At 38.7% G+C, this 15509-nt stretch overlaps 1 protein-coding gene across 1 annotated transcript in view; it reads right to left on the reverse strand.

Moving 5' to 3' along the window:
- The window catches only part of Nyap2 (neuronal tyrosine-phosphorylated phosphoinositide-3-kinase adaptor 2), a 273570-nt gene that overhangs the window by 91770 nt on the left and 166291 nt on the right, over positions 1-15509 (reverse strand). The gene's annotated exons all lie outside the window — the stretch shown is intronic.

Genomic DNA, 15509 nt, shown 5'->3' on the forward strand with positions numbered 1-15509 from the left:
GATGTGATTTTTGTGCAACATTCTGCATGTACTTACTGCTATTGAACTATATACTTAAAACAGTGAATTGTAAATTTTATGTTATATATATTTACCATTCAAGATGGTAACCTTTTCGCCTCTATCCTTCATGTTTTTCAAAGGTATGGATCTTCAACTTTAACACTAGCTGCTCTTGTCATGGATGAACCATTCAGCTGAGGTTACCTTCCCTTCTTCCATCAGTTTACAGGCCTTGTTCTGCTCTAGCTTAATATGGAGTTTAGCATGAGGAAGGCTCCCCCTCAAGGGTCAAGGGAGCATACTAACCCTTTCTGTGCTCTACAATTCAGGTATTTAACACACTAGTCTTCAAAAAGGTCTGCCTTATGCCATATATTCTTACTGTCAAAGGCCTTGGAATGTAAATATCTGAGGACCGTAGACTGGTGGCTTTGATTTTGAATTTTTGTTGAATATATTTAAATACAAGTGGCTGTCCTTTAGGTCTTTCTTTTTCAGTCTCAGACTTAGGGGTCCCTGGTAATTTGAAGTTATTATGTATGAAGCTGACATATCAACTCACATTCCCCAAGAGGCACATAACTCTGCTCCAACCTCATTTATCTGGCTTAACAACTTTCACACTTTCATAGTCTTCTCTACTTTTAGAACAATAAGCAGGCAAGTGGAAAGGGAGGGATGGGGAAAGGAAGGAAGGAAGGAAAGGAGGGAGAGAAACAAGAAGAACCAAGGAGAGAAATAAAGAAAGAGCAAAGGAGAAAAGCAGAGAAGAAAAGCAGGCATCAAGGAAAGACACGGAGGAAGGGAGAAAAGAATACTGAAGCCCAGAGAAACCCATCTTGCACCAATGCAGATTACAAGCCGGCTTCCTTAAATGTCAACTACACCAGAGTCTTTTGAAGCCCTCCATTGATTTCACAAGGAAGTAGGTCAGGGCTGCTTTTAAGGAGAAGCCTCATGCTGCAGGTTTCATTTAACTGTGAGAGTGAATATGAAAAATTGATGTGCAAAGCAAACCGCTGCTTAATTAGCATTTGGATGAAGGCTTTCCTCAGAGAACCATGGAAGTCAAGATACAAATGTGAAGACTGACAATGAGGTGCTTCCACAGCTGTTTCTATGTCTGTAGCCTTTCTCCTGGGAATCATATTCTGGATGGTCAATTTTCCTGAACACCTTCTCTATGTCAGTTAATCTGCATTTAGGACAGCAGCATCTTTTCTATGGCTTTGTGGCTGCCCACATGTTTTTAAATAAAAATTGAGGTGTTGCTCTTTTTCTTTATGTTCCATTTTCACATGCTAACCTTAACTTTTCTGCATCTCAAGGTATTACTTTAAAATGAAGTAAGATTCTCCTTGAGTGTGCTTCAAAATAACATTTCACCAATCAAACTTCCATCTACCTACTAACTATTTTTGATGTAAAGTGCTCAAGTCTTCTTGGCTTCAACTTAACTTTTTGGATAGTACCAATACCTTAATGAAAGCAAATTTTTATTGTGAAAAGTAAATCATTTGTAGCCAGAAGATAAACAGTTTAATTATAATATTTTTTTTTTTTTTTGGTGGAGGGATCCTGATAAAACATCATTCATAATCATGTTGCCATGTTCCGAGGCACTTTGTGTGAAGAAGGTGGCCTCTTTGCCACAGAGTTGTTCTTTAGAGGGAGGAAGGGCTTCAGTGGATGTGTGCTCCCTTTACCTTCAAGCCTGGGATTTCATTAAAAACCTGAAAACAGCCTACCTCCTATGGGAAAAGAGAATGGCTTACATTCTCTCCAGTTCTTTACGCTATTGACATCTGGTACCAGGATGACTCACTTAAGATGTCAGATCCTTCATCCAACCTTAACTGAAGAGCAAGTTGGCCAAACAACAACAGGGAATCTCTGAAAATTTAATTCTTTTCAATCTTCATCTATTTTTTAATAGAATATCTATTCATTCCACATGTACCTTAGGCTCCAACAACAATTACCCATTAGAGTTGCACAATAATTAATGCTTCACAAAGTATTTTCTTTTACATAATTCTCTTTAATATTTTAGAACAATTGTGAGAGATAAAAAAAAAAATGCAGTGTGACTTGAAAAGTTTGGAGTGCCCTAAAAGAACAGAACAGCTATTCGATAGCAAATACTTCTTTTGCCAGAGGATATATTTTTTTTATGTGTGAGTGTGTGTGCATGTGTGTGTGTGTGTGTGTGTGTGTGTGTGTGTGTGTGTGTGTAGAACCAAGCCCCACTTTTAAATAACCATGGGGAATTTTATTATCAAGTCTGTTACATAGGCTTATGTATAGCTTTGTTCAGAAACTAATGTGAATTCTTTAGGCTTCAGATTATCAGTAAACCAAAGAAAGCCACTGTGAAGGAAACTTCTAATTTATCAGGTCTGAAATTTCTCTTAGGCCTTTTTGACACTGACAAAAAGCTTTCAGCACTTTGTCAGCTCTGTCTTGTTAACCATTGGTAAGTGGTTAGTGACTAATCAGTCAAAAGAGCAAAACTGGTTTGTGGAGATGTAGGGAATTCTGATAAGCTGTGTGTGATAGCTTAAACAGAGCAATGCTGCCCTTCAGCTCTGATCATTCTGTTGGCTGTTGGCAACAACTAAATATTTTCCCATACTTCTAGTTCTTAGGATTTCTTACTTGTGTCATAGAACAGAAGAGTTCAGCGAAATTACACACTTAGAGCACGGTGGATAGATCCAAGGTTGGACAATACAAACATATTCCCAATTTTTATGACTCTCACCACTGTCTATTTTTATCCTTATTATTTCTTGGCTTCATTGTATCATTGTAGCAGGAACTGCCGCTCCCCCTGCCCTTGCCCCAGCCAGTATAATTCAGTTTGTTAGCTGCCCAGGTAATAGTTCCTGTTCCAGTTCCAGTTGCTCCTGTGTCTTAGGAACAGCTGGTCACTGTGATGTATAGTTGGACACTATGATGCACATTATGTAAACCAATCCCCAAATGACAAGCCATTCTGCCCCTGTACTTCCTTCTTGCTTATCTCATATAAACCCTGGACCATCAGAGATCAGGGCGTGATACTTTGGGAATGCTCCTAATCAGTGCCCATCAACATAAATAAATCTGCCTCCAAATCCTGGGTGTCATTTTGGTGTTTCTGCTTGCCACTGCGTCTGGTGCATCAGCCAGGAAGACTGATGGATCATGCTGACCTCTTTGGTCACTGGCTGCGGCCCTTGCAGATGGAGGAAGCACCTCTCCAGGTCCTGATGAGAAGGTGTGCCCTAGAAATTTCTCGAATCCCCTCAGATGTCTGAAGGAGGATTCCTCGCTCCCTGCTTGAGCAGCTTACATCAGGCCCCAAAAGGTGGAGGACACAGTCTGTCTGTCTGTCTACCTGCCTAATGCTGATAAAATCTCCAGAGGTACCTCAGTTAATCTATATGTCAGTCTTGCTCCGCTCTAGCAGAAGGGAGGGTCTGATCAACTCCCTTTGACAGGACCACCCTCAAGGAAAGGGAGTTGGAATGTTTATCCTCTGAGTGCCGCTAAATGAATGTGTGAGTGAGTGGAACAGAGAGTGTAAGCAACAGGCTGCTTTATCTGTGCCCCAAGACTGGAAAGCTCTGCTCTCAGTGGCTGATTGGTCCCTCATCTGCAGTTCAGTTGTGATCGACATATGGCATAAAAGAGGCCTCACACCCTCCTTAGCTAAGTTGCACCTAAGTCCCCAGGGTGTGGCCAGGCAGTGGCATCACCAGGCAGGCAACTGAATGGTCTCTCTCTGAGGAACACCCACCCTTTGTCTGTTGTGTCATCCTTCAAGGATACACAGTATATAACATAGAGAGAATGGGTGCAAGTCAGATTAAAACTAGCGTCCTTGATTGTATGTTAAAAAAACTTCAAAAGAAGATTTCCTGAGATTGTGGAGTTAAAAATGAAATCAAACCACCCACAGAAAAACAAAGAAAAAAGAGGCCCATTCTTCCTGAGAATTCCACCGTGGCACCCACCTAGGCCACCACGGTTGCTGCCTACAGTTTTACTCCCTGCTCCTGATTCATCTACTTCCAGCCAATTGAACTGGTTCCAGCAAGCCATTACCTGCATTCAGCCATACAGCCCTTCCCCCTACACCTTCTACTTCATGGCTATGCCCGTCCTTGTCAGATGGTGTCACCAAATGCCCACCTGAGATGACTGTCAACAATTCCTTCTGAGTTCCACATTTTGACAGAGGAAAAATGGGACTGTCAGCCCTGACAAATGAGTTGCTCCTTGTTGGTCCTGAAAAGATAAGACAGACTGAACTCTATCAAAATTATCACCTAAGAGCCCATGGTCATTGCAAAAGTCCAGGTCACTGCAAACCTGTGACTGTCTTGGTAGACAATAAAACAGAACTCTCTGCCTTCAAAAGCTTCCTCTGTAAAAACGTTACCATCACTGGGGCAACTAGACCTCTTGCCTCTCATTCCTTCTGCCAGGCACAAACTTGCAGACTGGAGGACATCTCCTCTATACCACACCAGTCAGCCTTACTCTTGTTTAACCCTGCACTTTTTACTGTGACTGTTCCACAAGTGGAAGATGACACCTGTATCAGCCTGAGACAGATAAGCACAATTTTGAAGTTCTGAAAACTCTTCTCCCAGAGGTATGAATTAAGAACTCACCTCCAGGCCTGGCTATCAAGCATGTGCCTTACTACAACCCCTCCATTGTTGTCAGATGTCACAGGAAGTAGAATCAGGTATCCAGCCACACATAAGCCTGGTAGACTGTTAATCACCTTGGACAAGATCTCCACGCCATCAGCAATGCAGCCATCACCTTATGCTTTAGTTTCCAACTAATACACCCTTTATGAACTGTTCTAGATTTTAAAAATGCCTTCTTCTGCTTACAAGTTTCTCCCATAAACACCTTTAATTGGGAAAATCATGAGACAAAAGGCCAGCTTACTTGGACTCAATTTGCCATAAGGGATTAAGAAGTCTTCCACTATTTTGGGGTGGGCCCTAGCCATCATGGTCCCTCAAGAAAGAAAAAAAAAACCAAGGTTTTAAAAACCACAAAATGTTTATAGACTGTCAAAATACTAAAATACACCTCTCCTGCCTGTAAAGTCAGATCAAGATCTCTGAGCTGCCACTGGCATCTTGATTACCCCCTGCATACATTGCCTAAGTCTTCTGTTACCCACAGCCTGCTGGTACACCTGCCTGGACTTAAAAACATGCCTTCTTCTGCTTTCATTTGGCTCCTGTCAGTGAGCTCCTTTTCACCTTTAAATTGATAGACCCCAGCTTTAGACTTAAAAGCCAGTTGGCCTGGAATCCACCTCCCAGAGATTCAAAAACTTGCTTCCTCTTTGAAAAAGCACTTCTGATTAATGACACTCAAGTTTCCTTCTGGAAAGGCACCAAAGCTCTGCTACGATATCTGGCAGAAACTGGTTACAGGAATGAAACTGCAAATTTCTTGGATTAGCTCGTTCCTATAAAATCTAGATACCTGAGTCACAAGAAGATGCTCATTCAGACTGTCAGCCCCTGGGAGTGCCCAATGGCCTCCTTGTGTGAATACTTGGACCCAGTCACTAAGGACTGCCTAACTCCTTTCCCTCCATGCTCTAATAGGTACTGTCCTTCTGATAAAGAAAACTGACAAGCTTACCTTAGACCAAGACCTAGCTCTCTGGGTGCTACATGTTGTATTGGGATGAACTGTTCTAAAAATGGAACGCCTGGAAAATGAGGAGAACACTGTTTATAGATAGAAATAACTCTGTTAGGAATAAAAGTCCCACAGGCTAAATATGATGTGATCACCTTGGACAAAACTATTTTGGCTAAAACTCTCCTGAATGGATGATCTTCACAGCACTCTACTTCCTGTTGCTGTTTGGAAACCTGCCACCTATCAGGCAAAATATTGCAGTCTAGAGGCCTAAGCCCCCTCTGGGTATCCAACTGAGTGAACCAGAAAAACTTTACTTGGTATTCCTAGAAGATCAGAGCCAGACCTGAGCCCACTGTTTGTTCTGCAAGCTCAAGTCTCAGTGCTGACTTGCACCCATTCTCTCAAGTCTCAAGCTCAAGTCTCACCCCTGAAACCATCTCAGCCTTCAGTGTCTGTGTCACTGGACCTCACTTAATGCATTATAGTGGACTCTCTGCATTTAAAGATATAGATAGATGAAACATAACCTTTCAAAAACAGCTTGTAACCAGTTAAAAGACCAGCTATATTTGCAGACATTCCCACACACACATATAACCCAGGTACATATTAACTACCTCTACAAGTTTCAGAAATCCAGCCTCAGATCAGCTAAAAAATTTAGCTAGACAGCTCCTTTGAGAGTCACTCTGAAGAGACAACACACTCAAAGCCCTATTCTGGTTACTCTGAATGCTGACCAGTTCATACACAGCTGGAAGCCTGAACATATCATTCACAGGTTTGATCCATACCTATTCCCCTGGATTTCTGTGCCTTTTCAGGCTGCTTACCCCAGTCTTTGCTTCCTTGCCCTCCTGCTAGCTGTGGTTTTGGCCTTAAACTCTATAGAAAGTTGCCCCAAGAGAAAAGAACAATCCAATGTTTGATTAGCATCCAAGGAACACTGGACACTCTCTTATATCAGATTAACTCCCACTCCTTTGTCAGAGTAATGTTATAGAACAGACAGCATAAATTATATCTCTTCCTAAACGGAATTTAGGAAAAAACTCTGTAATAAGACAATCTTGGGGGGAGTGGATATAACTCAGTGGCACAGCGTCTGCCTGGCAAGTGCAAGGTCCTGAGTTCAATTCCTGGTACCAAAAAAAAGAGAAGACAATCTTGGGAAGCTTGGTCGGGGCCCATCCCTAATATTCCTGCTTTTAGTTGGGTCTTTTCTTATGTAATATGCTCATGTAATATGCCCAGCGAAGATTTGCCAAGGAAACTAAAAGAGGATGGAAATGTAGCATAAAATCCCCCCTGCCACCCCAGCCAGTATACTTTAGTTTGTTAGTTGCACCGTAACAGTTCTTGCTCCAGTTGCTCCTGTCTCCTACAAATGCCTGGTCACCATGATGCATAGCTGGTCACTACGATGCACATTGTATAAACCAATCCCCAGTGACAGGCCATTCTGTCTCTGTACTTCCCGCTTGCTTATCCTATATAAGCTCTAGACCACCAGAGATCAGGGCCTGATATTATGGGAATGATCCCCATCAGTGTCCACGCCCATAAATAAATCTGCCTCCAAATCCCGGGTGTCATTTCTGTGTTTCTGCTTTCTCTTGCATCAGTTCCACCTATAACAAGGAATTCATGCCAAAACTATGGAAATGATATTTTACTGAATGCAACTGAAACCTGACCAGTAGAAAATGTAGAGGAAATGTTTTCTTTTTTCTTAAGTAGTCCAAAGAATATTGTAGACTTCTGGATTTGAATGCACTTCTTATTTTTCAACTGCTCTGGCTAACCAGTATATGCTGTTTCAAAGTTCATGTCACTAACCTTCTTTCCTCCCATTTTAAATTCTTTTTGTTATTTTTACTCATTTCACATGGGAATATCAGTAGCCCAGATTCTCCAGCTTACTGTTCTGCTAGGAGTGGAGAATTTAATTAATATATCTTCCATCAACAAGCACTTGAGTTTGTGGCAACCAAGAAATGACATGCAATATCACCAACACATTGCTAAGTCTTGGATTGCCATCCATTTACCTAATTCTGGAAAACTAACTTCTGGAAAATTAATATAAACTTTTCAAATATTTTATAACTGAAACTTGTTTCAATCTGGTAACACTTCCATTCATAACCACCTGTGACATGATCATAGCTCCCAGACTTCTGCAATACTTTTCCTTTTGAAATTCTGCATTATTGGTTTGTTTGGTTTTTATTCTCTTTAAAATAAAATTTAATAAAAAAGGTTCAGCATTCTCATTTGCCTTTGAATTCAATAATCTGTAATATTGAGCAGACTGAAATTCTTTAAAATGTTAGTCTTTTACATTCTTTTTTAATGGTATCTTTTAAAATCTTCAAACACCAGAAAAGGATCAATTTTCATAGCTCATTCATTTTTACAAAAACTGATGATGATGTGTTATCCACAAAATAGACCACACTTACATGCTTGATGGCTATATTCTTTATATCTTTTTCCCCTATAAATCTGTCTGGAATAGAATGACTCTTCACTTATATATTCCACTTAAGGGCAGAAGGAATGAATTCAGCATTCAGTACAGCTACTTTTTTGCTAAATGACTATATTGATTTCAACGTGAAATTTTCTAAGTCATACATCTGATTTTTTTTTTATTTAATGGTCAACCATTTCTCATGTGGCTTTCTTTCTCTCAAGTTCAATAGGTTTTTCAACTCACTGTGCCTATTAATTGAAGAAGTTCAATAAATACTTATCATGTTTCAACTGAGAAAGATTGCATTGAAATCAGTGTAACAGGAAGTAAAATGATGGAAATGTATGGCCCTTTTCCTCTTTGGCCTTCTTCCTTTAGAAAAAAATTACAATATATCAGACTACATTTCATACCATTATGGGACAAAGAATGCACTCAAATGAGAAAGTCATAGGAACAGCTCTGTGTAGCTGATAGATTCTGAGCAGAAACTTAAGGATTAGGCACCTTGTCTTATGGAGTTTAGGGTGAAAGTCTTTTAAGCAAGCAAGAACAACATCAGACAGAAAGCTTCAGAGTCAGAAAGAGATCATCTAGTAATCGACTGAAGCATCAAACAAGAGAGACTCAGAATCTTAACATCTAACATTTTCATTTGAAAAGTGGGAAAACTAAGGCACTGAAAATTAAAATGATTTATCCAAAGTCTCAAAGCTTACTCATGGTTGTACCAAGATGAAAACCACAGTAAGGCTTGTGATAGACTTCTAGAATGGAGGACACCTACTGGGGTGTACGACATGGCCAGAGGAGCCTCTGTACTGAACCTAATATTAATTAATTGTAGCTGTCAACATTTTTGAGAATACATGACAGTAAATAAGTCCAACAGCAAATTTTCTGCTTCAGCTATCTGAACAGGAAGAAAGCAGTTTTAGCACAATTCATGTGTGTAAAACTAAATATGAGTGAAGGAATCTTATTTTTTTCTTAAATACTAGACTAGTACAGCTTTATTTCCGAATTGAAAATCTTTCTGCATTTTATAAACCTACAGGAAGGAGGGTTCTTCCTAATGGAGAAAATTACTGATTAAATTGCTGACAAGAAATTGCACTTAAAGATTCAGCAGCCAGAGACTATAAACACAAGGGATAAACACGTCTGCCTACATCAATCAAAGACAGCTGCAGTCTACCCCCAGAAAGGTGAGTAATTATTTATGAAATTATGTCTTCTTCAGTGATTCTATATTGCAATTCTCAGAGAAACTGAATGAGAAAAACAGACAATGTCATGGTCCCAATTAACCAAGGAGTCACATGCATTTTCAAAATTAAAGAGTTTTACTTTTACTGGATTTAACCTCATCATCCTGAATAGAAATTTTTAGCTCAAAAAAGAATAATTAAGTAGGCCAATGCTTTCTTGAAGAGCTTCCTTTTTTAAACATTAAATTTAGGAGTCTGATTCTGTCAATTACACAGTGACATGACTCTAAAAAGAAATAAGAGAGCAGAGAGCTCTTTTGGAGTTCTTTGTCTGTTTTACCTGAGTGAGTTTGCTGCTCAGTACTGCTAGCGGTCTCATTGCCATTGGGTTTTTGTCAGGGGCTTTTGATCAATTGGTTCTTTTCCTTTTTGAGACAGCCATGGGCCATTAAGTAACTGCATAGTTATGGCTAAGATGTAAGCAGTGGAGGACAAGGTCTTATGTCCCTAAGATGAACTCCACTAGTCGAAATACTTTGGTGAGTATGGAAAACTTGACTGACTAAAAACACCTGCACCTGCACATCCATCCTTAGGTTGTACTTACGAGCATTGAACTCTATACTCACATCTCTTTGCCTTCATCACTTGGGAGATTTGGAGTCCCATGGGGGTGAAACACATGCCTTCAGGCACATCTGAGAAGCTGGGATCCACAGCTCTTTAGTATTTCAAAGTGAGTTTTGGAGATGCTACAAAGATTTACCTATGCCTTCCTAAATGATGACATTACTTAATCCACGACACTCAAGCAAATTTTTCTTCATCTTATTCAGCAGATACCGTTGGAAGGGATGACCCATGAGCTTCTTTTGCTAGCTGGTGAATTTTAGTGGTAGTAGGACAGAGAAAGAAGTTGAAAACATAAATCAAGTATAAAGTGTCATCAAGGTAAGGAACTCCAGGACCAAATAATCTTAGCTCAAATCCCAGGTATGTAGCTTATATCTCTCTGGGAAATTCTTCCTCAATTTATTCCATATTAAAGTTATAGCACTGATATCATCTTCCCAAATACAAGGACTGAACAGGTGTAAAATTGTGTTTTTCTGTTGAACCTTCCAAAATCCTTCAATTGTCCTCTTAGCAAATTGCCACCTAATCAGTCAGTTAGTTAAGGAAAGCAAAACAGTATTTTCGCATTTCAAGCCATGTCTATTTTCTTTCTGTTGTCTTCCATCTTTCTCTTACACAAACTCAGATCAAAACAATATATCACAGATTTCCCTCTTGCACAAAAATAAATGGTTTTCCTAGTGTTTAACCTTATGTCACTGAGGTATTGTTTGATGGATGTCATCAGTGTCACCAGAAATTGTTAAATAGTCAACACTCCAGACTCAACCCCCAGAATTTCTCATTGAAGAGTCTCCCATATGTATGAGAACAGCATATACTAAAAACGTATTTTCAAAGATACCTTTCTAAAATCATTCTAAAATTTAAAAATTATCTTGGACTTATTTTAAAATTCTTTAAAAAGCTGAATTAGAATAAGCTGCAGCAGTAGCTTCTCCAACAGTGCCTAAATCCATGTGTCGGAAGAGTAAGCTCCATTGCAGTGTGCTGGAAGGTAGAGTGTAGTACCATGCAATGAGGGCCTGAGGCTATGCTCTCCTGAATGCATTTGTGTCATTTTCAAGGGAGTGACTTAGTTACATGAGTGCACTTCCTGTACAAGTGAACTTGGCCCTCTTTTGCTCCCTTGCTTTTGCTGGTCCCTGTCCATGCCTATACTGTCATGGAATGATGCAGTCAGAAGGCCCTCTTAGTGCCATGTTCTTGGACTTCTCAGCTTCTGAATGCAGAAGCCTAATAAATGTCTCTTCTTTATGAATCACTCAGCCTCATTTGTTCTAGTTTAGCAGCACAGTGCGGACTAAGATGAGAAAAAAGGTTTCCTTTTTTATTATTTTCTATAATACTGGCCATGTGATTTATTGAAAGCTAACCGCTCATTCATAACTGAGATGTTCTAAAGATTGAAGTCAAAGATCCTAAGGGATATGCAAAGTTAGAACACGTAAAGGAAAGAAAGGAAGAAAGGGAGAAAGGAAGGAAGGAGGAAGAAAAGAAGGAAGGCAGGAAGGCAGGAAGGCAGGCAGGCAGGCAGGCAGGCAGGCAGGCAGAAAGAAAGAAAAAGAAAGAAAGAAAGAAAGAAAGAAAGAAAGAAAGAAAGAAAGAAAGAAAGAAAGAAAGAAAAAGACATGACAGGCAGACAATCAAAATTTGAAATTCAAAAATTTCTTGTAAAATATATTTGTACCTGGCTTACTACTTCAGTGGACAAAAAAATTATAGCCTTAACATATGAGTTAATCACTTCTTGCCTGTCTTGCATGATCCATATTTATAAATAAATTTAAAAATATATAATAAATAGATATAATAAAATAAATTATAGGGATTTTCAGATATATTCATTTAGTCATAGATTAAACAACAGAACAATGTTTCAGTCACTGGGGAAAAATGCTCCCTGAAACATTAATCCAAGGGCAATGTTTAGAAAATTGTGATATGATATGAAATTTACTTTATCTTATTTTATCTCTTTCCTGTCTTCCAATACCCACTAATGCTTACAAATCTTTAAAATGCAAAATTGTTTCATTATAGATGACTGTGCTTTTTATAGATTAGTAACAATAAGGTTGAAAATATAAGTTTTGCTTGATATACCTTTCTTTAAATTTTATGCCAGGGGCTGGGAATGGCAGTGTATCAAAAACTGGGTTAAATAACCCTAAGTTATTGCAGGCTGGTCAGGCCTTCAATCTCCCAAGCAAGTGGACGGCGAATGTTTAAATAAATGAGACAATGGCAATGACTTTAGGGCTCCAGGAGGGACTAACTCTCTTACAGCTTCAGTACTCTCTGAGTTAGCCAACAACTTCTCTGGGTAGCCCGTATTTATTTGGTTTTCAAAAAAAGCAGAAGCATACTCAAGAAAACGCGGGAATCTTGTGGGACCTTGGGAGAATTTTCCCAAGTAGTAAATTATGTCAGTTAGGAGAATTACCTTATCTTTAAGTATATTGGTATTTATTGTAGGAGTGTGGGGCCTGCAGCTGCAGTCTCTTTGTAGTAATTTAGGTTGGAGCTAAATGTCTTCACTGTGGCCTTATCTTGTCAGACAAGGTGCCTAAGCTTCAGACAACTCACAAATAAACATGGAAAGCCAATTGGTTAATATTGAATCCTGCTCAGAGCGACTTTGTAGTGGTCCCCAATAATGGTGCATGCCTGTTATCCCAGCCCTCCAGAGGCTGAAGCAAGAGGATCGTTGCAAGTTTAAGACCAGCGTGGGCTACAAAGTGACCTTAAGGCCAGCCTGAACTGCATAGCAAGACCCTATCTCAAAAAGACAAAAATAAATAAATAAATACTATTCTAGGCAGAGTGGTGCACACCTGTAATCCCAGCACTATGGGAGGCTGAGACAGAAAGATTCCAAGTTGGATGTCAGCTTAGGACATTCAGTGAAACCCTGTCCCAGAAATAAAAATTTAAAAAGTTGCAGTATACCTCAGTGATAGAGCACTTGCCTAGCATGCATGCAGCCCTACGTTTGATCCCTTGAGCTACTAAAAGTAGAAACCAAAGATTTTGTTTGTTTTAGGTCAAATGTCAGAAAATTTAGGTCAAAATTGACTCTCCTAGTAGAGCAAAAGTGGCAAGAAAAAAAGAGATACCAGTCTTCTTTTAATCTGTGAAATGTAAAAAAACATTCCAATAATGTTAAAAACATGGCCAGGTGTGGTGGTGCATGCCTATAATCCCAGCACTTGGGAGGCTGAGGCAGGAGGATTGTGGTGAGTTCAGGGCCAGCCTGGGCTACAAAGTGAGCTCAAGACCAGCCTGAACTATATAGCAAGACCTTGTCTCAAAAAGATTAAAAAAAAAAAAAATAGGTAAGATATTCAGGAGTCATGAATGTTAGACTCTTTCATGTCACTTGTTCTGTCCCTAAAGTATCAGTTGGTGTCCACAAATCCTATCAGCCAAGAGGAAAAAGTGTACTGCAACGACTATTACAGGTTAACTCTCAATTATCCTCAATTTTAGTTCTACTTTTTGCATTGCAGAATGATTCTAAGCACCTCTAGGATTTTGGTAGCGTCAGATGGTATCTTTTTATTTTCTTCTAGAGTTAAAAGAAAATAGCAATTTAATTATTAATTTGTATAATTTGCATTTTTCTTCTTTCCCAGTTTTGTAAAATATAATACCAAAGCTAATAAAAATTCAGGCCTACCTTTCCTCCAAAGAACTGATACATGGTTAATAGCACATGGGAAGGAAGCCAACCCATAGCTCCCTAAAAGCTATAAAAAGCCTGGATCACTTTTTCACATGCAAGCTTTGTTTTGGAAGCACACAAAGCACATTTGAAGTAGGATGGAAGAGTCTGTGACATAGACAGCACGGGCTGATTCTAACAGATGGATTTTCCTTGAAATAGATTCATTAGTTAATCATTTCTTTTACATATACTTTTTCTAGCTAATTGGCATTGCTGCCAGCTGGAACTGTTAAGGCTCCTCCAAAGGAGCCGATAGGTAAAGAGAAATCCCCAGTTTCTTCCATTTTGAGAAAAAACTTTTATTAATGTCACATGTACAGTTCATGTATTTTTAAAGTAAAATATTTTACTATTTTATTTACTTTTTTTCTTTTATTCTGGAAACCTTACTTTAACCTGTGTCAAACTCAAATTAATTATGATGATGAAACTAAATTTTAATATATTACCTGGGCCAGATTTCCTAATCTGGGCACTATTTACATTATGGACTTGATAATATAAGCTCTCTCTCTCTCTGTCTCTCTGTCTCTCTCTGTGTGTGTCTCTGTCTGTCTGTCTCTGTGTGTCTCTCTCTGTCTCTCTGTGTGTGTCTCTGTCTCTCTCTGTTTCTTTTTCTCTGTCTCTGTCTCACTCTCTCACTCTGTCTCTCTGTCTCTGTCTCTCTCTCTCTGACTTTCTTTCTATGCTGGGTTATCTTGTATAGTAGGCTGCTTAACCATATCCTGGCCACTCTTCAAAAAATGCCAGTAGCGCCCAAACTTTGAAAACCAATAATGTCTCCAGATATTGCCAAATATGTCTGGGAGCAAAATTGTCCTAGTTGATAATTATTGCTGTAAAAGAAGTTGTTCTTAAATTATAACTAAATTTGTAAAATAATTTAAAAATAATTTAATGTATGTATGTACAAATATAACTCTACATATACTGCAAGTATTAGGAACTGCTGCTTTTTGGTTAGGCAATTAAATCTTTTGGGAGGAATTATTTAAGTAACTAATGCTTTCATAAATTTCTCTAGGTAAAAAAAAAGAAGGAAAAGGAAAAAGAAAGAAGGAAATAGTGGCTTAAAACTGCCAGTAACTATTATCTTCATCTAAGAATGCCCTCACAGTCTTCATCATTGAGAGTATGAAGGATTTCTTTTTCTTTGTGGAAAATCCTCAAGATCATAGATTACAAAATTATATGGTGAGATCATTTGTGGTATAAATGATCACCACCAGTTCAGCTGCTTAAGGCATCTTTTCAATAAAAGAAATTAGTATAATTTAATAAAACGGACATGAAGAAAGTGAGTAGGTATTTATTCTAACTTTAGTGTATATGAGTGAAGTGATTTATTTAGGGCTTGTATGGTGTTAGTCATTCTGATGGAGAAATTTCTTGATCTTTGAAATTAAATGGCAAAAGTAGTTTTCACCATCTTAAGGACTTATCTGTTTATATATCAATGGATCTTGGAAGAGTGCTATAAAAATAGGCTCTAAGTTACCTTTAAAAGAAAATCAGTGACTTTATTCCAGTTTGCATTGAAGGAGAGAGTATAACATCTTCAAGTATGTAGAGAGAATCATTTCTGTTCTTAGAAATAGGTCCTAAGTTCTATTTACATTGCTTTCTTCTCCTTAAAGCTTTTCTGATGCAGCCTTCCTCAAGGTGTCCCAAAATGAAGGCTACGTTTTGATATTTAACAATTCTATATGGAAATGTTTAATTTTTGTCATTAAAATCAAAGTTTTTACCTAAAAATTCCATAGTGGTCTCTACTCCA

Source organism: Chinchilla lanigera, unplaced genomic scaffold (assembly GCF_000276665.1).
Source record: "Chinchilla lanigera isolate Chin_1 unplaced genomic scaffold, ChiLan1.0 scaffold00052, whole genome shotgun sequence".
Taxonomy (NCBI): Eukaryota; Metazoa; Chordata; class Mammalia; order Rodentia; family Chinchillidae; genus Chinchilla; species Chinchilla lanigera.